Genomic DNA, 10414 nt, shown 5'->3' with positions numbered 1-10414 from the left:
TTATTATTATTATTATTATTATCATCATCATCATCATCATCATTATCATTAAAATTTATTGACTTAATTTAGACATGTCCTTTAATAGCAATGAGTAGAATTAACATTTGACACAACCCTTAGATTTCATGTCTGAAGATCACAAGTAGGGTATAACAGGTAGCGCAAATCCCAAGTATCCTTCAGAAACTACTGAAAAGATAATTTGGAATTGGGTCAGGATTTGGAATCGGGTCAGGCCACCTTGAGAGATCTGAGTCTGCTTCTCCAGAGTGTACCCCACAGGTGAAGCAGATCCCTGCAGCTAGCAGAATTGCACCCTCCGCTCACCAGCTGGTGGGCAAAGGATTCAATCCTGGTCTCAGCTTTCCTTGTGTTGAATGAGCTGGTGATGCACAGCCCTGCAGGCAGCAGCTTTTATTGCACACATGTGTTTCTTTACTGGAACCAGACACATGTGGCTAGATCAGTGGTTTTCAACCAGTGTGCCGTGGCACCCTGGGGTGCCTTGAATGATGGTCAGGGGTGTCATGGGCAACATTGGCCACTGTCCCTCTTCCCTTCCCTCCCTCCTCTGATGCCCTCTTGCATCTCTGCCTCCCAAAGGCTTGCACAGCTTTTTTGCAGCAGCAGCAGCAGCCCTGGCTATAAGCTCTGGAGGCGAATGGTGCCTCTGGGAGGCCCCTCTCATTGGGGCGGTGGGGGGAGCAGCTCAGAGACCAGGGACAGCAGCAGCAATTCCCCAGTGGACTCCAAAGGAGAGCGGAGAGGAGGCTGAGGGAACAAGGAAGGGAACAAGAAAAGGTGAGGGGCTGCCAGCTCTGCAGGCAAGGGGTGACATAACTGGGCTCCTGAGCCCCACAGGGGTGCCGCAGAAAGAATATAATTGGTTAAGGGAGCCATGGACTCAAAATGATTGAAAACCTCTGGGCTAGATGATGGTTCAGGTCTGTTTAGAAACCCTCATGCAAACAGCCCTAAGCTGCTCTTTACAGACACTGCACCCCTCTCCTTCATCCCACCCAACATCCCATCCCTTGGCATCATGGATCACTTTAGGTGGCCTGATCCAACCTGGAGAGATTTGGGGCTATCCCAGCTCAACTTGGTTAAAGCCCTCACCCCCTCAAATCAGCCTGATGTGGTTCAGGATTTGGGCTTTGGCCAGATCTGGTGTACAACTCTTATATATGCATTCCAGAATGTACAGTCCAGACAAGAGCCCATTCTCTACACCAGCTGTTCTCAACCTGTGGGTCCCCAGATGTTGTTGGACTACAACTCCCATCATCCCTGAGCTCTGGCCTTGCTAGCTAGGGGTGATGGGAGTTGTAGTTCAACAACATCTGGGGACCCACAGGTTGAGAAAGGCTGCTCTGCACTATAAAGCTATTGAGCATCACCTTACAAATTCAGTTGCTTTATTTTCTGAACACAATGGCCAATAATGTTTTAAAACCCACTGTATATCTGGGGCACTTACAGTGGTACCTCGGTTTTTTAACGTCTCGAAAGTCATTCGTTTTGGTTTTCAAATGCCGAAAACCCGGAAGTAACTGCTTCAGAAGTCAAACGTGTGTCACAGCTTCTGTATTGAGTTTTTCATCTGTAAATGCTTCTGGAAGTAAATGCTTCAGTTTCTGAACGTTTCAGAAGTCAAACGGTCTTCCAGAACTCATTATGTTGGAAAACCGAGATACCACTGTATTTGTAAAATCAGATCAGTGATTTTTGCACCAGGATCCTGTTGTGGTTATTGGTCATTCGTTTTCAGAAAACCGTGGGTTTCTGCATGTAAGATGAAACTCTGGGTGTGCAAAGATAAGACAGTGACATCATGCACATGCGCAGTGCATTATGTGAGAGTGACTGAGAGAGTTTCAGTTTTGATCTGCTGAGAGGACAAGAAAGTAATCTACCCAGAACGATTATGTGTTGCTCATCAATCAAGACTCAGGGCCAATTTCCTCACACTTTGCAGTGGACTGTATTTCAATTCTGCTAAACACCTGGTCAGAAGTGTGCTGGATGAATCTGTTTATAGCAGCTATCATGCCATAAACAACCACAAATCCATCAGTTGCTCATATTTTGCCTCTTCCTTCAAAGCCTTCCTGGCTTTCCACCTTGCCCTTGAATTTTACCCCTTAATCTTCATCACCCAAACTGAAACTCAGCTTGAATATTTGTCCACACCAGCCTCTCATTACCCCAGCTGTCCTCCCTGCTTCCCCTCCCCTTGTTGAAATTTAGATCATAAGCTCCATGGGACAGTGACTTAGTTCTCTGTGCTTATTATTATGTGGAGCATCATCATAGTAGTGCGCTTAATGTTGATAATGGCTATTTCAATGGACTTGTATCTTGAACAGATGCAATTTTCTCCCCATTCTACATCATTTACAATATGTTCTTAACATCCGGAATCTTGCATGTTGTTAAAGTCTACCTGTTACATTCTTTCTTCTGTCTCCAATGCAATAAAGCATCAATATACTGAAGATCCTTTGTATTCCTTATTTCTCCCCAACCCCCATGTTTTACTGATATCCTGGGCCACATCAGAACACACATACTATGGGATATATTTCATCCATTCATCCTTCTAGCAACCTTCCCCTAAACACTTTCCACTATGTCTTTAAAGCTAGCCTGCTACCCCATGTTCTTCAATTCCAGGCACCCCCAAACTCGGCCCTCCAGATGTTTTGGGACTACAACTCCCATGATCCTTAGCTAACAGGACCAGTGGTCAGCGATGATGGGAATTGTAGTCCCAAAACATCTGGAGGGCCTAGTTTGGGGGTGCCTGCTCTCTTCTTTTGGTGACAAAATATCAGTTGTGAAACCTTGTATATTCTTTTAGACCAAGCAGTTCTTCATCCGCCCTCCAACTAGTGCCCTTAGGCAGTAGTGCTTAAAGTAAGCTGGTCCCAAATGATATGGAAATGGAAAATCTTATGGACTATTTCTGCCTAGATCGTATCTGAGCACTTGGTGGCTGGACTCAGAAGGACCTTCTTGAATATAATATTTGAAAAATTCTGGCATGAAAGTAAGTTCATTAGTAGGACTAACTTAAATCGGATCTTGAAATATGGCTCCCCTCAACAAAATTTAAAATTCGGCTTTGTAATTTGGAATTTATGTGATGTGATTTGATTTGATTGGCTGGCTAATAAAAATTATTTTTTTAAAAAAACAACTTAAATCAAGAAGCTAAAATCATCATTAAGAGAAATGGAAGAATAACTTAGAAAGGGAGTAAAGTGGAAAAATGCAGTGTTAAAAATTTAAATTAGTCTGACCCAGCAGGCTTGTTTTATGTTCTTAGAGGCATGCACCACAAAGGACAATTCCTGTACCTGCCAGCAAAACTCATCTCTGCTTGCTGTACAGATATCTGGAAGTTTCCCGTAAAGTCTCAGTTTCCCGCTCCCTCTTAAAGAACAGGTTTCGGTGTATGGTTAGTGCTCCCCCCACCCTTATAACAACACTGTAATTCCCAGGAGAGCCTAGGAGGCATTTTTGACCTATTTTTTTTAATCACACTGCAGGATTTCAGGGCAAAAATATGTTAAGTGGTTTGCCTGTGGCATTGCAGCACTTATGAAGGGCTGTTATGAAGGAGGACAACTCCCTCCTGAATTGGGGATTGTGCTTTTGGGATTGCTGTGTCTTGAAGCCTCTTAATTTTCTTTGCTATAATTTCCAGCTCACTGGCTCTCTAAGACAGGAAGGACTTTAAAAAAGGCTTCCTGTTTGGATTGAGACTTTGCCTGCAACAGCAACAGTGATCTTCCCAGGTCCAGAGAGTTTTGATTTGCTTTTTGGGAATAGGGGGCAGTGTTGGCTCCTGGTTTAGTCTCTCAGGTCTCATTCCTAGGTACCCTACCCTCTTTCTAAACCCCTTGCCCAATTCCCAACTCCTGGTACCCCTCAGAGTGAAGCTGCCACCTTTTTGCCAGAACATCCTCAGTGATGAACTGATTTCCCTCTTTGTTCTTATGTGTATTGAGTCTCCCACATGTGGCACACTAGTGCTGCTGCATTGGTGGGGTGGGCGCATATCCCACCTACTCATTCAGCTGAGTAGTGCCAAAATCCTGCCCTGATGGTGCCACTGCAGACCTCATCCTGGCTTTTCCATGAAGCGATGAAGGCTTATGGCAGAGTATCAGATAAAGAATACAACAGAGTGTGTAGAACTTTTTGTATTGTGTAATGCAATAAAGGGACGCAGGTGGCACTGTGGTTTAAACCACAGAGCCTAGGGCTTGCCGATCAGAAGGTCGGCGGTTCGAATCCCCGTGACGGGGTGAGCTCCCATTGCTCGGTCCCTGCTCCTGCCAACCTAGCAGTTCGAAAGCACATCAAAGTGCAAGTAGATAAATAGGTACCGCTCTGGCGGGAAGGTAAACGGCGTTTCCGTGCACTGCTCTGGTTCGCCAGAAGCGGCTTAGTCATGCTGGCCACATGACCCGGAAGCTGTACACCGGCTCCCTCGGCCTATAGAGCGAGATGAGCGCCGTGACCCCAGAGTCGGCCACGACTGGACCTAATGGTCAGGGGTCCCGTTACCTTTACCTAATGCAATAAAGGAATACAGTAGTACCTCTGGTTACGTACTTAATTTATTCCGGAGGTCCGTTCTTAACCTGAAACTCTTCTTAACCTGAAGCACCACTTTAGCTAATGGGGCCTCCCACTGCTGCCACGTCGCAGCGGTGCGATTTTTGTTCTCATCCTGAAGCAAAGTTCTTAACCTGAAGCACGATTTCTGGGTTAGCAGAGTCTGTAACCTGAAGCGTATGTAACCTGAAGTGTATGTAACCCAAGGTACCACTGTATTAGCTGTAATTTCTGCATTGCAGGGGGTAGATTAGAAAAGTAGACTAAGTCCCTTCCAACTCTCTATGCTTCTATGATTCTAAGAAAGAAAGGGTCTCTCCAGTGATCTTTGCTAAGGAAACAGGGTTATTTCAAAACTATATTCCTATTTCCTTCTTTGGAATGCTGGGTGGCCTGTTTCCTTTCTATCCCATATATATATATATATATATATATATATATATATATATATATATGCTTTCGTAGATTTTCACGGGTACAGGAATGCAGGTTTTGGTGTCTTCGGGTGTCTTCCCGTGTAAGAGTCGGGGTGTCTGTGCGACGTTTCGACGAGGTCTCACTCGTCATCTTCATATATATATATATATGAAGAACCAGAAGCATTTTTATTTTTTGTGTTAGATTGTGAGTCTGAAGGCAGGGACCACCTTAGAGCTGATTTGTTATAAGCTACCCTTACATAAGTCAGTAAGAGTCCTAAATAAGGAAGCCGGTATAAGTTAGGAGGGCCAGCGTGGTACCTTGGTTAGTGTCACACTAGGAACCGAGAGCCCAGGCTTAAAATCTCCACTTGGCCAACGAAGCTCACTGGCTGACCTTGGGCCATTCACTGCCTCTCAGCCCAATCTACCTCACAGGTTGTCATGGACTTTAAATGAGAGGGAGAACCACGTGTGCCACCTGAGGCTCCTTGGAGAAAAAGGTCAGATGTAAACGCAGTAAAGAGATAAGTCAAGCACATGCTTTAAACAACTGAGATGCAGAACAGATTTCCAGATTTATTGGCTCCAGCAAAAGACTGAGGAAAAGCTTGGGGTGTGCGGGGAAATCAGGTAAAGAACGAGATCCAATCTTGCATCCGCAGAAGATCAGCCATCAGGTATTGGAAATGACACACCAGTGTGGGCTGGTGGCTTTCTTTTCCGGGTTGAGAAAATAGCTTGCAAAGGTGTGCAGGAAGGCAGAGGAGCAAGCGTAGCTTTGACCAGTAATTTCAGCAGGGTGAGAGCCAGGAGCGAACCATCAGGATCTCCCAGAGGGATGTCCGGTTGTTGGGGTGAACCGTCAGAAGACCGGATGGATGTATTTAGCAGCACTTCTTTGGAGCACAACAACCCTGGCTGTATTGGGCCGGTGCACAGCATGCCATCATGGGAGAGCAACAGTATCGCATGGGGCGGACATACACAATCTTGCAGGATTGTCCAGATGACCCGCAGCACGATCCGCAGCAAGATCCACAGGAAGATCCACAGGAAGATCCACAGCAAGACCCAGAGGATTGAGAGGTGGCCTGCATAGGCATGCACATGATCTGCTTGCTGGATTGACTGCTTCCGCCACAACAGCCACAACAACTCATCTTGAAATCTAGGTTAAAAACTGAAAAGAACCAAAAGGGTCAAAGCAGTGCTTTGTGTCAGGAATTGCTCCTGCCTCCTCCCTCTGACCCTGCACAAATATTTCCCATTGAATTAACAGGGGAAAATGCATTTGATAATTACGAATGGGGAATGGAGACCCATAGGAACATAGGAAGCTGCCTTAGACTTAATCAGACCATGGGTTCATCTTGCTCAGTATTGTCCACACTGACTGGCAGACGCTCTCCAGGGTTTCAGGTGGAGGATACGCCCAGCCCTACCTGCCTATACCAGGGATTGAACCTGAAACCTTCTTCACGCAAAGCATCTTGTTTGCCATTGAGCTATGGTCCTTCCCCAAAGGGTCACATCAAAGGGTTATTTTGAATGGCAGATTTATGACATTGCACACATATTTTTTAATAGGCTTTATTTATTTATCGCCTGCCCTTCATCCTAAGGTCCCAGAGCAGTTTACAACATTAAAAAAAGAGAGTTTAAAGCAACTTATTTAAAATAAGACAGGTCCTAAAAATATACACAAGTGTCAAAAGCCAGGGTACTTATAAAATCTTCCAGAAACTTGTTTCTGTTTAGTATAATGCAAATTACACACATATGAACCAGGTAATAACTCTAGATGAGATCACAGACAGGCATGTTGTTAAGCATTTTACAGTGAGAAATTCAACGGGCGATATCCAAATTATCATCCTCGCAAACCCAATGGAATTAATTTTTTTAACCACTTTGAGGGGTTTTGCTTTTTTGCTTTTTTGTTTTTGTTTTCTTACAATCAAGTAACGTATAATTTTAAAATAAATAAATAGTAAGTTCTATCCAATGTTAGCCGTAATCAGGGCAGGCCCACTGAATTATAGTGGACATGACTCGATTAAGTCCATCAGATAGGGCTGCATCCCCAGTGCTAGTTCTCTACTCAGAGTAAAACCACAGACATTAATAGAGATGGCTAACTTCACGCCCATCATTTTCAATGTGTCTACTGTAGTTGGATTCAATCCGTGGTATCTGACTAAGTCATACCCAGACCATATTTAACTGAAATCAACGGAGGCACATAATTCATTTAAGTACAATGGCCTCAATGTGTCATGGAAGGGGATCGTCAGATGCTGTTGAAATACAACTCCCATCCTCCTTTGCCACTGACCATGTTTGCCAGGGATGTTGGGGGTTGGAGTCCAAAAACACCTGGAGGGCACTGGGTTAGGAGAGACTGATCTAATCCAACGCTCAGTTTCTTGCAGGAAGCTATGGTGCAGAATGCTTTGATCTACTGCCTCTGCTGTAGAAGTCCACATTGCTTCTGCTCAAATACTTTCAGGGGGGGGAAGAGCCCACCTCCTTATGAATGTCATACAACTAGGAATTTTTTCCATTTTTTTCAAAGTCAATACTTGCTTTCCTGCAATATCCACCCATTGGTTCAAAGTCACAGAGGACAAGCCTCCTTAATCCCCTTTATCTTCTATGTAGACCTTATATAAGATATCATATTTTACTTTGCTGAATCATTGCCTACAGATTTACATAAAAGAAAAGAAAATCCTAAGAAGATTGGAAGCTGCCCCGTAACCCTCCTAGCTCAGTACTGTCTACACTGGCAGCTCTCCAGGGATAAATAGACAGGGAGGCTTTCCCAGCCCTTCCCGGAGTTACTGGGAATTGAACCTATGGTCTTCTGCATGCAGAGCAGAAGTTCTACCCCTGAGCTACAACCCCTTGCTTCAGCATCCATTGCTTCAGCATCCAAATGATGAGGATCAGAAGAGAATGACTTACCCTGTTCACAAATCAAAAAGCAAGCGAAGAGCAGCGAAGTCAAATGTGTGAAGGACTCTGGGCCGGGGTTGGACTTTTTATACAGCTCCGAACAAACTGAGCCCAGGAAATGAGACACAGATGGAGAATGGAGAATTCTTGATTTGCCAATCAAGTTGTTTGCGTTCTTCCTGCCGGTCCTCCTCGATTCGGTCCCGAGGTCCACATTTTTTGGACGGATGCGCAGCCCAGCCCTGAGTTGATGAGAGCTATTTGGTAAATAACGATCCAGAAAAGCCTGTATCAGGGCCAGAAGGCAGAACCCAGGAGGCAATTTTTTGAGGATATCAGAATGCATGCACGAGGACGGTGGCATTCAAAAGACGTTGTTACTCATTAAGCACCCAGCTTAAGGCTAATTATTAGGATCTTGGTTCCATGACACCTAATTGTCCCATCGGATGGTTGGCCCGTCACTGCCTCTAAACTAATTTCTCCCCATAAAAGCAATGTCATAAACAGCAATTGTAAAAAATAAACTATTTGAAGATAAAGCCCATATAGGCAGGTCATCATGGCAAGAGCTATTGCTGGGTGGGTTTGCTTAAAGACACAAAGCAATGTAGCTCAGTGAAAGAGCATCTGTCCTGCATGCAGAAGATCCCAGGTTCGGTCCCCGGTGGATCAATCAGCCGACTTGGCATAATGGATCTTGCTATGTTTCGATGATGGAGAAATATGATAAAGGAAGGAATGACACACATCCTCTCCAGGTCTTCATATGTCCCTGCTGCTAAACATGAAAACTTTGGGCTGCATCCAACTAAGCTCAACTCTAACTAGACCCACTGAAAGAAAAGGATCTACACCTGTCCATTGATTCCAATGGGCCTACTCTGAGTAGGGCTGATAATGCATGCAACCCGTTATATATCCAACTCACTTTTTTCATAATCATAGACAAGGGTTTGTTTGTTTTTAGCAGGAACTCAAGAAAACTGAGTTCCCTTACCTTTTTTAATTACCATATTTTTGTGTGTATAAGACGCCCCCATGTATAAGACGCCCCCTATTTTTAGGGACTCCGATTTAAGAAAATAGGGGGGAGATTGCCCCGTGTACAAGACGACCCACAGTTTCTCACATAATTTTAAAGTTATAAAAAACCCTAGTCTTATATACGGAAAAGTACGGTAAATATTTTTGGTGGGTGGGTGGGTGGAGGGCTGGAATGGATATATACCCAATGCCTGAGACATTAACCCACCTATATTTACAATAAAGTTGTGACCATTTCTAATCCAGATCATTGCTTGAGGTTTTTTAATCACATCTTATTTTTAGCCACTGCCAGGAGGAGGGTGGGGGCACTGCGATTGGGCCAACAACAAACAAGCAAACTTCGTAGTGAGTTCTCCCACCTTTCCCCCTGAAAAAAGCACATAGAATTGTGGAATGGACCCGAGGATTATCTACTTCAACCCCATACAATGCAGTAATCTTTCAGCCCCATGTTGGGCTTGAAGCCCAAATCCTGAGATTAAGAGTCTCATGCTCTTACCAACTGACCTATGACACATAATATTACAAAAAATGAGAAATAACACTACAGCTTTACAAAGGAAGGGCTCAGTAGCTGATCATCTGCCTTGTACATAAAAGGTCTCAGCTTTGACCATGCCTGAATTCCCAGAGACCTGCTGGTGGTCAGAGTGGGCAGTTCTGATCAAGATGGACAATGGCCTCAATATAAGGCAGCTTCCTATTTTCCTTTCTTTGTAACCATGAGAACTGGAATCTTGATTTAATAGAAGGGAGAGCGCCATAGCTCAGTAGCAAAGCATCTGTTTAGCATGCAGAAGGCCCTAAGCTCAGTCCTCATGAAAATTTATCAACATCTGGATGTGAATTTCTCCTGATAAATGCAGTTTTGACTAATGTGCACATTTTTCAAGCAGCTGTTCTTAATATGGTGCATTTTTTATAATATTGGCTGGTTGGCGTACCACTTTGCAAAATTCAGATAAGTGCAAATTTTGAAGAATGGCTATATTTTTGTTCTCATATTGTTTAGGAAACTGCAGATGTGAGAGATTTGCCTTTAAGTGTGAAGTGGAATGAATTTCTCTCCCATCGCTACCAATGAATATTAAAACAAAACTTCCTTTGGCCTGTAATTTTTTTAAAAGGTTCTTCCAGATGAAATATTTGGTTTGTATTCAATGTTGCTCCTGTTCAGAATGAACCCACTGAAATTCATTGGCAGGAAGAAGTGTGGAAAACTCCAGCATGCTAAATGCTCTGCACATAATTTTCCACAGTTTAATGAACATAATAAAGCATACCTATTTGGTGTTTTATTTTCCACCTCTTTGAGTTGTTTGTGCGGAATGGGGATTGGGTTGCAAAACTGT

General features: G+C 44.0%; 1 long non-coding RNA gene across 1 annotated transcript; it reads right to left on the bottom strand.

Annotated features, from left to right (window-relative positions):
• Positions 1-5610: 5610 nt before the first annotated feature.
• LOC309520904 lies at positions 5611-8263 on the bottom strand. The gene is made up of 2 exons (XR_014214474.1): positions 8022-8263; positions 5611-6234 (listed from the first exon to the last, which is right to left on the bottom strand). It is a non-coding gene; the product is annotated as an uncharacterized lncRNA (long non-coding RNA).
• Between the last annotated feature and the right edge of the window lie 2151 nt (positions 8264-10414).

The sequence above is a fragment of the Podarcis vaucheri genome (assembly GCF_965113315.1).
Source record: "Podarcis vaucheri genome assembly, chromosome: 16".
Classification (NCBI taxonomy): Eukaryota; Metazoa; Chordata; class Lepidosauria; order Squamata; family Lacertidae; genus Podarcis; species Podarcis vaucheri.
This window is presented reverse-complemented; position numbering and strand designations above follow the sequence as displayed.